Here is a 10,726-nt window from a genome sequence, read left to right as displayed (position 1 = left end):
GGAACTTTGTGACTTAGAAGAAGCCTGGTGAGAGGCCAGGAATGGAGGGGTGGGTGGGGATGGAGGTGGTGGCCCAGCTGGGACAGTGAAGACTTTTTCAGATCCAGGCTTGGGAGGGGGGAGGAGTAGGAGGAAAGCGAGAGGTATTAGGGAATGGATGGCTTTCATGCCTTCTTTTTTCTAAACGTAATCAGGAAAACAGAAACCACACTAGTTATTTTAGACACAGGGTGTTTAACCCAGGGAATTGTTTACACAGGTGTCCAGACACAGTGGAAGGGCAAAAAGTGGATACTGAGATAACCCTTTTGATGAACTGCTGGAAGCAGCTGCCACCCCTTGGCTGGGGCATTTTAGGAAAGAGGAGGTTAGTTTAGTTGTCTGGTGGTGGGTAACAATTCACTCCTAAATTTGGTGGCCTGAAATAACTGATCACTCATGGCTCACAGCTTCTTTGTCAAGAATTTGGGAGCAGCTTGGGTGGGTGGTTTTGGTCTGGGGTTTCTCCTGAGTTTGTGGTCAGATGTTGACTGGGGCTGCAACCCTTTGAGGGCTTGACTAGGGCCAGAGGGTCCACCTCCAAGGATCCAATTCCTTTGTATGTGGCTCAAGCACATGGCCGCAGGTGGATGCTGGCTGTTGAGCAGAGGCCTTAGTCCCTCTCCAGACCTCTCTACAGAGCTCCTGGAGTGTCCTCACAGCATCCTCTGGGGTGAGCATCCCAAGAGAGAAAAGCAGCAGCTCCACTGCCTTTTAGGACCTACTCTCAGAAGTTATATGTGGTCATGTCCACCATATTCCACTGGTCACACGGTGGAGATGACTCAGCGTGGGAGGTGTCTACACATGGCCCAAATACCCGGACCAGGAGGGATCACTGGGGTCAGCTTGGAAACCAGCTGGAGATTTGGAGGGAGGTGCCTCAGAGGACCAGTGGTCAGATTTTTGATGTGTGCTGGGGGGAAGGGTTGGATTCCATTTGGTGCTGAAACTCCTAAGATAGATGCAAAAATAGCCAGTGCTAGAGCTAAAAGTCTGCTCCCGCTGGACTTGAGGGCAGAAGAAAGCCCCTTCCCTTCTTTCACGTTCCAGCCTCCCCAGCTGGCCCCTGTTAGCAGGCCTACCTCAACAGGAAGCCAGTTGCAAGGAAGTCTGAGAAATGTAGTTTTCAGTGGTCCAGCAACACTATCACAGAAAAAAAAAAATGGAGTGGAGTGGGCTTGGGGCCGAGGTACCATGAGCAACCAGCACAGTTCATCCCTTTGGCTCATCACCCCTTGCTACCATATTTGACTTCCATACAACTCTTAACAACTTCATGCTTCCACCTAACAAGATGCAAGTATCCTTAGTACACGGTTATGTCATTCTCTCCCTAATGCCAGTATCAGATACAGTACAAGAAGAGAAAAATTACACACCATTATCATTCTAGCAATATCTAAAAAGAATAATATACTATGACTAAGTAGGGTTTATCTCAGGAATGCAGTAGTGGCTCAGTATTTTAAAAATAAATCCATGGAAAACCACAGTGAAATACCACTTCACACCCACAAGGATGGCCATAATTTTTTTTAAACGAAAGAAAATATGTGTTGGTGAGGATGTGGAGAAATTGGAAACATTCTCTGCTTGGAAATATAAAATGGTGTAGCTGCTGTGCAAAACAGTTTGACAGTTCTTCAAAATGGTAAACATAGAGTTATGACCAAGCCATTCCAATCTCAGGTATATAAGCAGGAGAAATGAAACTTGTACATGAATGTGCATAGCAACATTATTCATAATAGCCAAAAAGTGGGAAAATTCAAATGTTCATCAACTGCTGAACAGATAAACAAAATCTGGTATATATATGTAGTAGAATATTATTCATCCATAAAAAGGAATAAAATACTGATGCATGCTGTAACAGGGATGAACCTTGAAAACATTATGCTAAGAATCTAGACATGAAAATTCACATGTTGATGATTCTGTGTACGTGAAATGTCCAGAATGGCAAATTCATAGAGGCAGAAAATAGATGGGGGAAGGGCAGATGGAAGGTGATTGCTAACTGGTATGGAATTCATTTGGGGAATGAAGAAAATATTCTGGAATTAGTGGCAATGGTTGCACAACTCTGCAAACATACCAGAAACCACTGAATTGTACACTTTAAAATGGTGAATTTTAAGGTATGTGAATTATCTCAGTTTTAAAAATCAGTCGGTGTAATTCATCGTACCAGATCATATAAATGATGCTGAAAGCATCTGACAAAAATTCAACATCCGTTCTTGTTTTAAAGAAAAAAAAAAATCTCAGTAAACTGAAAATAGAAGGTAACTTCCTTAAAATGATTCAAGGCAGCTACAAAACAAAAAAAAACACAGCTCACACTACTTAATGGTGAAATAATGCATGCTTTCTCCCTAAGATCAGGGAGAAAAGACAAGGAGGTCCAGCCTCACCACTCTTATTCACCATTGAAATGCAAGTTCTGGTCATTGCAGGAAGACAAGGATACAGACAAGAAGTAAAATGTGTCCAGGTTGGAAAGGAAGAGATAAAACTGCTCCTATTTCAGAAGAGATCATTGTCCATGTAGACAACCCTAACAAATCTACAAAGTAAAAACAAAACTTCCTAAGAACTAAGTTTAGCAAAATCTGAAGATACAAGGCCTAAAACACTAAGTTGTATTTCTACATACTACCAATGAACAACTGGAAACCAAAATATTTTTAAGTACCATTTATAATAGTTCATCCCAAAAGGAAATAAATCTAAGAAAATCTAATGTAAAGCTTACAAATCTAACAAAATATGTATAAGATCTGTATGCTGAAAACTAAAATGCTAAAGAAGTCAAAGAAGACCTAAATAAATGGAGACACATAGTGCTCTCATGAGTTGGATAACTCGACACAGTTAAGATGTTAATTCTCCCCAAATGGATCTATTGATTTCACACAATTCCAATAAAAATTCCAAGAGTATTTTTTGTAGAAATAGACAAGCTGAGTCTAAAATTTATATGAAATGGCAAAAAGACTAGAGAAGTTAATTTTGAAAAAAAAAGTTGGAAGACACACATTACCCAATTTTATGACCTGTAAGAACGGTGAGGTATTGGTGATGGGATGGGCATGTACATCAGTGGAACAGAATAGAGTACAGAAATAGACCCACATATTAGCCAATTGCTTTTTTTTTTGGTGGTGGGTAATTAGGTTTATTTATTTACGTTCTTAATGGGGGTACTGGGGATTGAATCCAGGACCTCGTGCATGCTAGTCATTCACTCTGCCACTGAGCTATGCCCTCCTCCTAGCCAGCTGCTTTTTGACAAAGATGAAAAGGCAATTTAATAAAGAAAAAATAGTCTTTATAACAAATGGTGTTGGAACAATTAGACATCCATGTATCCTAAATAAATAAACAAATAAATAAAACCCCAACCTAAACCTCAAAACCCATAGAAAAATTAACTCAAAATGGGTCATAAATCTAAATGTAAAATGTTAAAGAATAAAATGTTTATAAGAAAACAAAGAAGAAAATCTGCATGGCCTGGGTTAAGCAAAGAGTTCTTAGATGTGACACCAAAAGCACAATCAAAAAAAAAAATGGTTGATAAATTAGACTTCATCAAAATTAAAACTTTTCCTTTGTAAAATACAATGTGGTGGTGGTTATATGAATCTATAAATGTGTTAAAACACCTATAACTATAAGTAGAAAAAGAAGTCAGTTTTACTCTATGTAAATTTTATAAATAATAATTTTTAAAACTCTAACCAAAGCAAGTGGCAAGCCAGAAGAAATATTTGCAACATAAAGAAAATATTTGCAAAAAATGTAATAGTCAAAGAATCCTATAACCTGTAAGTGTTCCTACCAAAAAAAAAAAAAGATTGTCAGGTTGGATTAAAAAAAATATTTATATGCTGATTGCAAGAAACCAACTTGAAAAATAATGATATAGATAAATTAAAATTAAAAGGATGAAAAGATATACCACACAAACACAATTTTTTTTAAAGCTGAACTGGCTATATTTAGATTAGATAGGTAAGATTTATATCAATCAAAATAGACCTCAGAACTGGGGAAATGATTAGGGATAAAGAGAGAGTTATATAATGATAAAAGAATTAACTAGCCAAGAAGACATAACTGTCTGAAATGTGTATGCATCTAAAAACATTGTTTTGAAATACATAAAGCAAAAACCCCTAGAACTGAAAGGAAAAAATAGACTTTATCAGAGACAGCCAGAACTATCCAGATAAGCCACTTCTGAATTCCAGACCCTCAGAAACTGTGAGAGATAAGTGTTTATTATTATTTTAAGACAATAAGTTCTAGACTAATTTGTTACACAGCAATAGATAGCTCATACAGCCACCATTAAGACTTCTCTGGTTCTTTGACCATGGCTTAAGCTGAGAATTTAAAGCCCCAAGCTAGTCCCTTTCTTCCTGTAACTCTGCAGTGCAGTCAGAAATAGCCAGCTCACCTCACCATTCCTCTAGTTTTCCTTAGCCTCTTTTCACGTGGCATTGGGTTCAATAGGCACTTCATTTCAAGTAACCATGAGTGGTAATTAGATTATCTGAAATGGGATACCAGAATTCCATTCACATTTGGCAAGGTACTCAGCACTGAGTTCAAGGTCAAAGATGTAATCAAATCAATTTCACAATCCCACCATGGTAGGTCTATTATTTCTCTTGCCAGCTGGCTTCCTTCTAACTTCTGACAATGGGAAGCACTAAAGGGACCTTGGAAGATGGACAAAGAGGAAATAGGACTTCACTGGAGTTTTCCAGGGATTGTCTGTATTTCTCAAGCAACAGCAAACACTTGGCTCCTATCTCCAACTACTTGCAACCAGCATACCCCAGACTGACCAGAGCTCTCTCTTCCCAGGTCTAAACACCAGCAGCATGATGCAGCCTCCCCAGTAGTCTGGGCACCACCCAAGGGCACCCTTTCCTCGGGGTTCTGAACACCAGCTATATGGAGATACAATTTAGAGCTCCTAGGTCTTGGTAAGTTATAAATTTTGGTTTCCATTATCCTGACTGGTCCCTGATTGATACAGTACTTGGTACCAGAGTGGGACTGAAATATTTGCTGGATAAAATTAATGAATAAAAATAATGCATAATTGAACTTACAAGATCTAGGACTCCCAGCTGCCATCTTACTCTCTGGTTGACCAACTAAATTACTCATTCAATAATTAAATCATTCAACATTTGCTCTTTGTCTCTGTTAACCTCTTGACCACTCCATCAAACCAGTCCATCAACCCCTATCTGCTTCCATCCATTAGCCAGATAAACTTAAATGAGACTCAGACTCTGCAGTCCTCTGAATAAGAAATCCAAACGATTTGGCATTTTGTTAAAGTTTTGCAGGTAGTGAAAGGAAAAAAAGTGGCAATTATTCTTTCCTGACTTAACAAAAAGAAGCTTAATTATGTATATCTTTCATCAAATTAAACATTATTACAAAGACAACAAATTATTAAATAAGATAACCAGAATTTCAGGGATTATTTGTTACAGTTCACAGAATGTAGTGAAGTCTAAGTGTCTTAAAAGACTTATTTGAACAAATACCATTTCTCAAAGATCATATGTGTGCAAACTCTCACATCAGGTAGGAATGCAGAACTGATACTTTGCAAATGCTCTCAATTTACTACTTTACCAGAAAGTCTTATGATCCTTAATGATTTCTGCATCTCTGCAGCTGTATATAGGACAAGAGCACATATTTTATACTTCTCTAAGATTTTCTTTATTAGCAGCATTTTCAAGCCGACTCCACATAATTCCACTAATTAGCATTGAAAAAAATAAGAGAAAAGATAAAATACGAAAAAGGAACTGCCATGATAATTTTTAGATGAAATCTATACACAAGTGAAATGCACAAATCTTAAGTATGCAATTTGAAGAAATTGAATAAATTTTACACCAATATTGCCACCACCCCAATCAAGATACAGTACATTTTCATATCGCCAGAAAGTTCCCTTGGAGCTTTCCCCATCAATCCTCCCAACCATGGGCAACCCGTGTTACATTTTCTGTCACCCTAGGACACATTTTCTGTCACCCTAGGACACATTTTCCAGTTCTTAAACTTCAATAAATGGAATCATGCAACATGTGCTCTTCATATCTGACTGCTTTTGTTCAACCTAATTCCTTCCAAGTCTGTCCATACTGTTGAATATAGTTGTACTTTATTCTTTTTATTGCTCATTTGTATTCCATTGCAGGAATATACTACAATTTGCTTATATATATTTCTGTCAGTGGACATTTTGGTTGTTTTTGGTTTTGGGATATTACACATTCATATACAAATCATTGTGATGATATATATTTTCATTTCTATTGAATACATTTCTAGGAGCAGAATTGCTGGGTCACGTGATAAGCATATGTTTAGCTTTATAAGAAACTGCCAAAAGTTCATTTCTACCAGCAACGTCTGAGAGTTCTGGTTTTTCTGCATCCTCACCAGCAGTAGATACCATCAGTGTTTTTAATTTTAGCCACTGACATCTCATTGTGAACTTAATCTGCATTTCTCTAGTGACCAGTTACTTTGAGCATCTTCTCATTTGCTTATTTGCCATCCATGTATTTTATTTGGTAAAGTATCTGTTCAAAGCTTTTCTTACTGGTTTTGTTCTTACTGGTTTTGTTCTTCATATTTTTGAGTTGTAAGAACTCTTAAATATTCTGGGTTCAGGTCCTTTATCAGATAGGTTTTACAATTTTTTTTCCCCCTGTTTGGACTTAATTTTCAGGGTCTGTTCAATTTGCTTTCAAACTCATCCAACAGATTTTTATTTCAAGCAGTATAATTTTTAGTTCTGGAATTTCCAGTTTTTAAAAAGAGATTTCATTTCTCTTGTGAAATTCTCCATTTCTATGGATTTTACCGATCTTTTCCTATATATTTTATTTTTTAGCTGATTTCAACATTATTTATTTATTTATTTATTGAAGTACAGTCATATTTTTAAATATATTTGTGATTGTATTTTTAATTCTCTGTCTACCAATGCATCTGTGAATCTACTTCTAGTAACTACCTTTTGTTTTCTCTTGAGTATAAGTTACATTTCTCTGCTTCTTTGCATATATTTCTCATAGTTTTTCATTTGTTCTGGACATTATGTATAAAAGAAAGGCAGAGGCTGATATATAATAATTTGTTCATTATTTCTCAGGAGATGCAATCCCTTTCCTGTCAGGATGTTGGGGAAGGGGGCTGATCATTGCAGTTCCCCCAGGTGACTGAGGATGGCCTGCAGCTTTAATTAGATTGAGTTCACCTCTCCTTTCAAATGGGATTAAGGAGACCTCTCTGCCCTCGGCCAAACCCTAACTTTCAGTGCTGCCGTCTTGGAGGGACTGATCTCTTTGATCTTGTCAAGAATTGAATTCAGGAGTTGCAGGTTAGCTCTGCTCCACTTTTATATTTAACTCTAATATTGTCCTAGAATCTGAGCACCACGAGACTATGCCAACTTTCTCTGCTTTGCAACCTCAATCCCACCATCATGTATACAACAAAATTCCCAGAGGACGTGGGGACTGTAAGTTTGTTAGGTTGTTCGACCTATTTAATTGTTTTTAAGAAACAGATCATTGTGATAGAAATGTTAGCTATCTTGATTGTGGTAGTGGTTTCATGGGTATATACATCTATCAAAATTCATCAAATTGTGCATCTGAACTATGTGTAGTTTACTGTTCAGGAACCATACCACAATAAAGGTGTTAAGAAATAAATAGATAATCATTAGAACATAATACTTTTTTTAAGAACACATTTACCTTACACATATTCTACAAACGAACTTTTTCCAAATACAAGTATCTACCCACATTTTGTTTAGTTGAAATGTGTTGTAAAACCAGTCTCCTGTTTCAAAAATTAAAAAAAAAAAATCAGAGGGAAGGTATAGCTCAAGTGGTAGAGTGCACGCTTAGCAGGCACGAGGTCCTGGGTTCAATCCCCAGTACCTCCTCTAGAAATAAAGAAAGAAATAAACCTAATTACCTCCCCTACCCTCTAAAAAAGATCTAAAAACATTTTTTAATAAAAAAAATCAAACATTTAACGTACTTAAGTTGATTTTACAAATGAACTCATAAGTCTTAAGCAAAGCAATATATTATACATGTATTTTTCATTAAGATATAATTCACATACCATAAAGTTCATCCTTTTACAGATAATCCAGTGGTTTTTAATATATTTACAAAGTTATATACCCATCAGCATAACCAATTATAGGACATTTCATCACCCCTAAAAGAAATCCCATACACACTAGTAGACACTCTCCATTCCACAGCCTCTGAAAACCACTAATCTACTTTCTGTCCCTGTGGATTTACCTGTTCTGGACATTCCATATAAATGGAATCACACAGTATGTGGCCCTTTGTGTCTGGCTTCTTCCACTTAGCATAATGTTTTCAAAATTCATCCACGTTGTAGCGTGATTCATCCATTCCTTTTAATGGCTGAGTAACGTCCCATTGTATGTAATACTGCATTTTGTTTATCCCTTCATGAGCTGATGGGCATTTGGACTATTTCCACCTTTTGGCAATTACAAGTAATACTGTCGTGAACATTTGTTACCAGTTTTTGTGTGAACATACGTTTTCAATTCTCTTCAGCACATACCTAGGAGTGGAATTGCTGGGTTATATGGTAACTCTGTGTGTAACTGTTTGAGGAACTGCCAAACTGTTTTTCAAAGTGCTAAGAGTTTTATAGTTTCAGATCTTACATTTAGGCCTACGATTCATTTCGAGTTAATTTTCGTATGTCATGTGGAGGTAGAGGCCCAGCTTCATTCCTTTGTGTGTGGATACTGAGTTGTCCCAGCACTATTTGTTGAAGAGACTAGTCCTTCCCTGCTGAATGACCTTGGCAGCCTTGAAAAATCAATTGACCACATACATATGGGTTTATTTCTGAATTTCCAGTCTATTCTATTGATTAACATGTTTATCTTTATGCCAGTATCAACAGTCTTGATCTCTATTACTTTTTATTAACCTTTGGAATCAGGAAATGTGAGCCGTCCAATTTTGTTCTTTTTCAAGATTGTTTTGGCTATTCAGGGTCCATTGAATTTCCATATGAATTTTAGGAACAGCTTGTCCATTTCTGGAGAAAAAACAACAGCTGGAGTGTTTGATAGGGATTGCTTTGAATCTGTAGATCAAGTGAAGAGTATCGGAGTACTGGTATCTTAACAGTATTAACTCTTCTAATCTATGAATGTGTCTTTCCACTTATCTTAGGTCTTAAATTTCTTTCAATGACGTTCTGTAGTTTTCAGTGTATAAATCTTGCTCTTCTTTTGCTAAATTTACTCCTATATATTCTTTTTGGATTGTTCGTTTCTTTTGGGTTGTTCATTGCTTGTCTTGTGTCCTTGCTGAACTCTTTTATTAGCTCTACCAATTTTTTGTGGATTTCTTAGGATTTTCTATATTCAAGATCATGTCATCTGCAAGTAAAGATAATTTTTATTTTTCCCTTCCAGTCTGGATGCCTTTCTTTATCTGTTTTTCTTCCCTGATTGCCCTGCCTAGAACGTCCAGTACAAGGTTGAGCCGAAGTGGTGAGAACAGACAGCCTTGTCTCGTTCCTGGTCTTAGAAAGCGTTCAGCCTTTCACCATTACGTATGATCTTAAGCTGTGGGTTTTTCATAGATGCCCTTTATCAGATTGAGGAAGTTTCCTTATATCTTAGTTTGTTGAATGTTCTTATCATGAAAGGATGTTGAATTTTGTCAAGCGCTTTTTCTGTATCTATGGAGATGATCACACGGGGTAGAAAAAAACACTACTTTTCATATAGGTTAGTATCCATTTCTGTGGTTTGCATGCATAATTAACTTTCTCTTTGATAGGAAACCAGTACGTTGATCGCTAGCATTAAGCATTCTAGAATAAAGGCAAGGTGGGAAAGGATAAATTGGAAGCTCAAGCTTTGCATGTACTAACTACTATATATAAAATAGATAAACAACAAGTTTCTTTTGTATAGCACAGGGAACTATGTTCAATATCTTGTAGTAACCTATAATGAAAAACAGTATGAAAACAAATATATGTATGTCTATGTATGACTGAAACATTATGCTGTATGCCAGAAATTGACCCAACATTGTAAACTGACTATACTTCAATAAAAAATAAAATAAAGGCAAAAGCTAATTGCCTATTAGCAAAATACTGTGTATGCAACAATTGCCAGTATGAGAAATACTATTTAATGGTTGTCAATTATATGCCCTGAAATAGTAAACAAAATTCACTAACTGTATTGTTTTCCAGATGGCGCTTGGCCATCAGTAATCAGAAATAAGGATTTCCCATCAATAAAAGCCACTACAGTGCATCTAGTGATTAACTTAAGTCAATTCTTTTTCTCCAGCTGTGACACTGTATTATTTACAGCATTAAATACCTAGAACTTATGCTGGAGTCGATTTATAAGTCAAATAATGCCCATTTCCTTTTGAAAAGAATGTTTTGTGGTCTCAATTACTTCAAAATGTGCTTATATGAAAATAATCTGATATTTCGTGCTTTAGCAATTACAGAAGTGTGATTTTTGACACATGGCAATTTTACAAGTTAGGCAAATATAAAATGTTGAAAGATGTGA

The 10,726-nt window shown here is 36.5% G+C and overlaps 1 long non-coding RNA gene across 1 annotated transcript; it reads left to right on the top strand.

Moving 5' to 3' along the window:
• The first annotated feature begins 260 nt into the window (after positions 1-260).
• Positions 261-10,480, top strand: LOC140687010 (uncharacterized). The gene is made up of 3 exons (XR_012061007.1): positions 261-367; positions 4,924-5,045; positions 10,393-10,480. It is a non-coding gene; the product is annotated as an uncharacterized lncRNA (long non-coding RNA).
• Positions 10,481-10,726: the final 246 nt, after the last annotated feature.

This window comes from Vicugna pacos, chromosome 18 (genome assembly GCF_048564905.1).
Source record: "Vicugna pacos chromosome 18, VicPac4, whole genome shotgun sequence".
NCBI classification, from domain to species: Eukaryota; Metazoa; Chordata; class Mammalia; order Artiodactyla; family Camelidae; genus Vicugna; species Vicugna pacos.
Note: the sequence above shows the minus strand (reverse complement) of the source record. Positions and strands in the feature narration are given on the sequence as shown.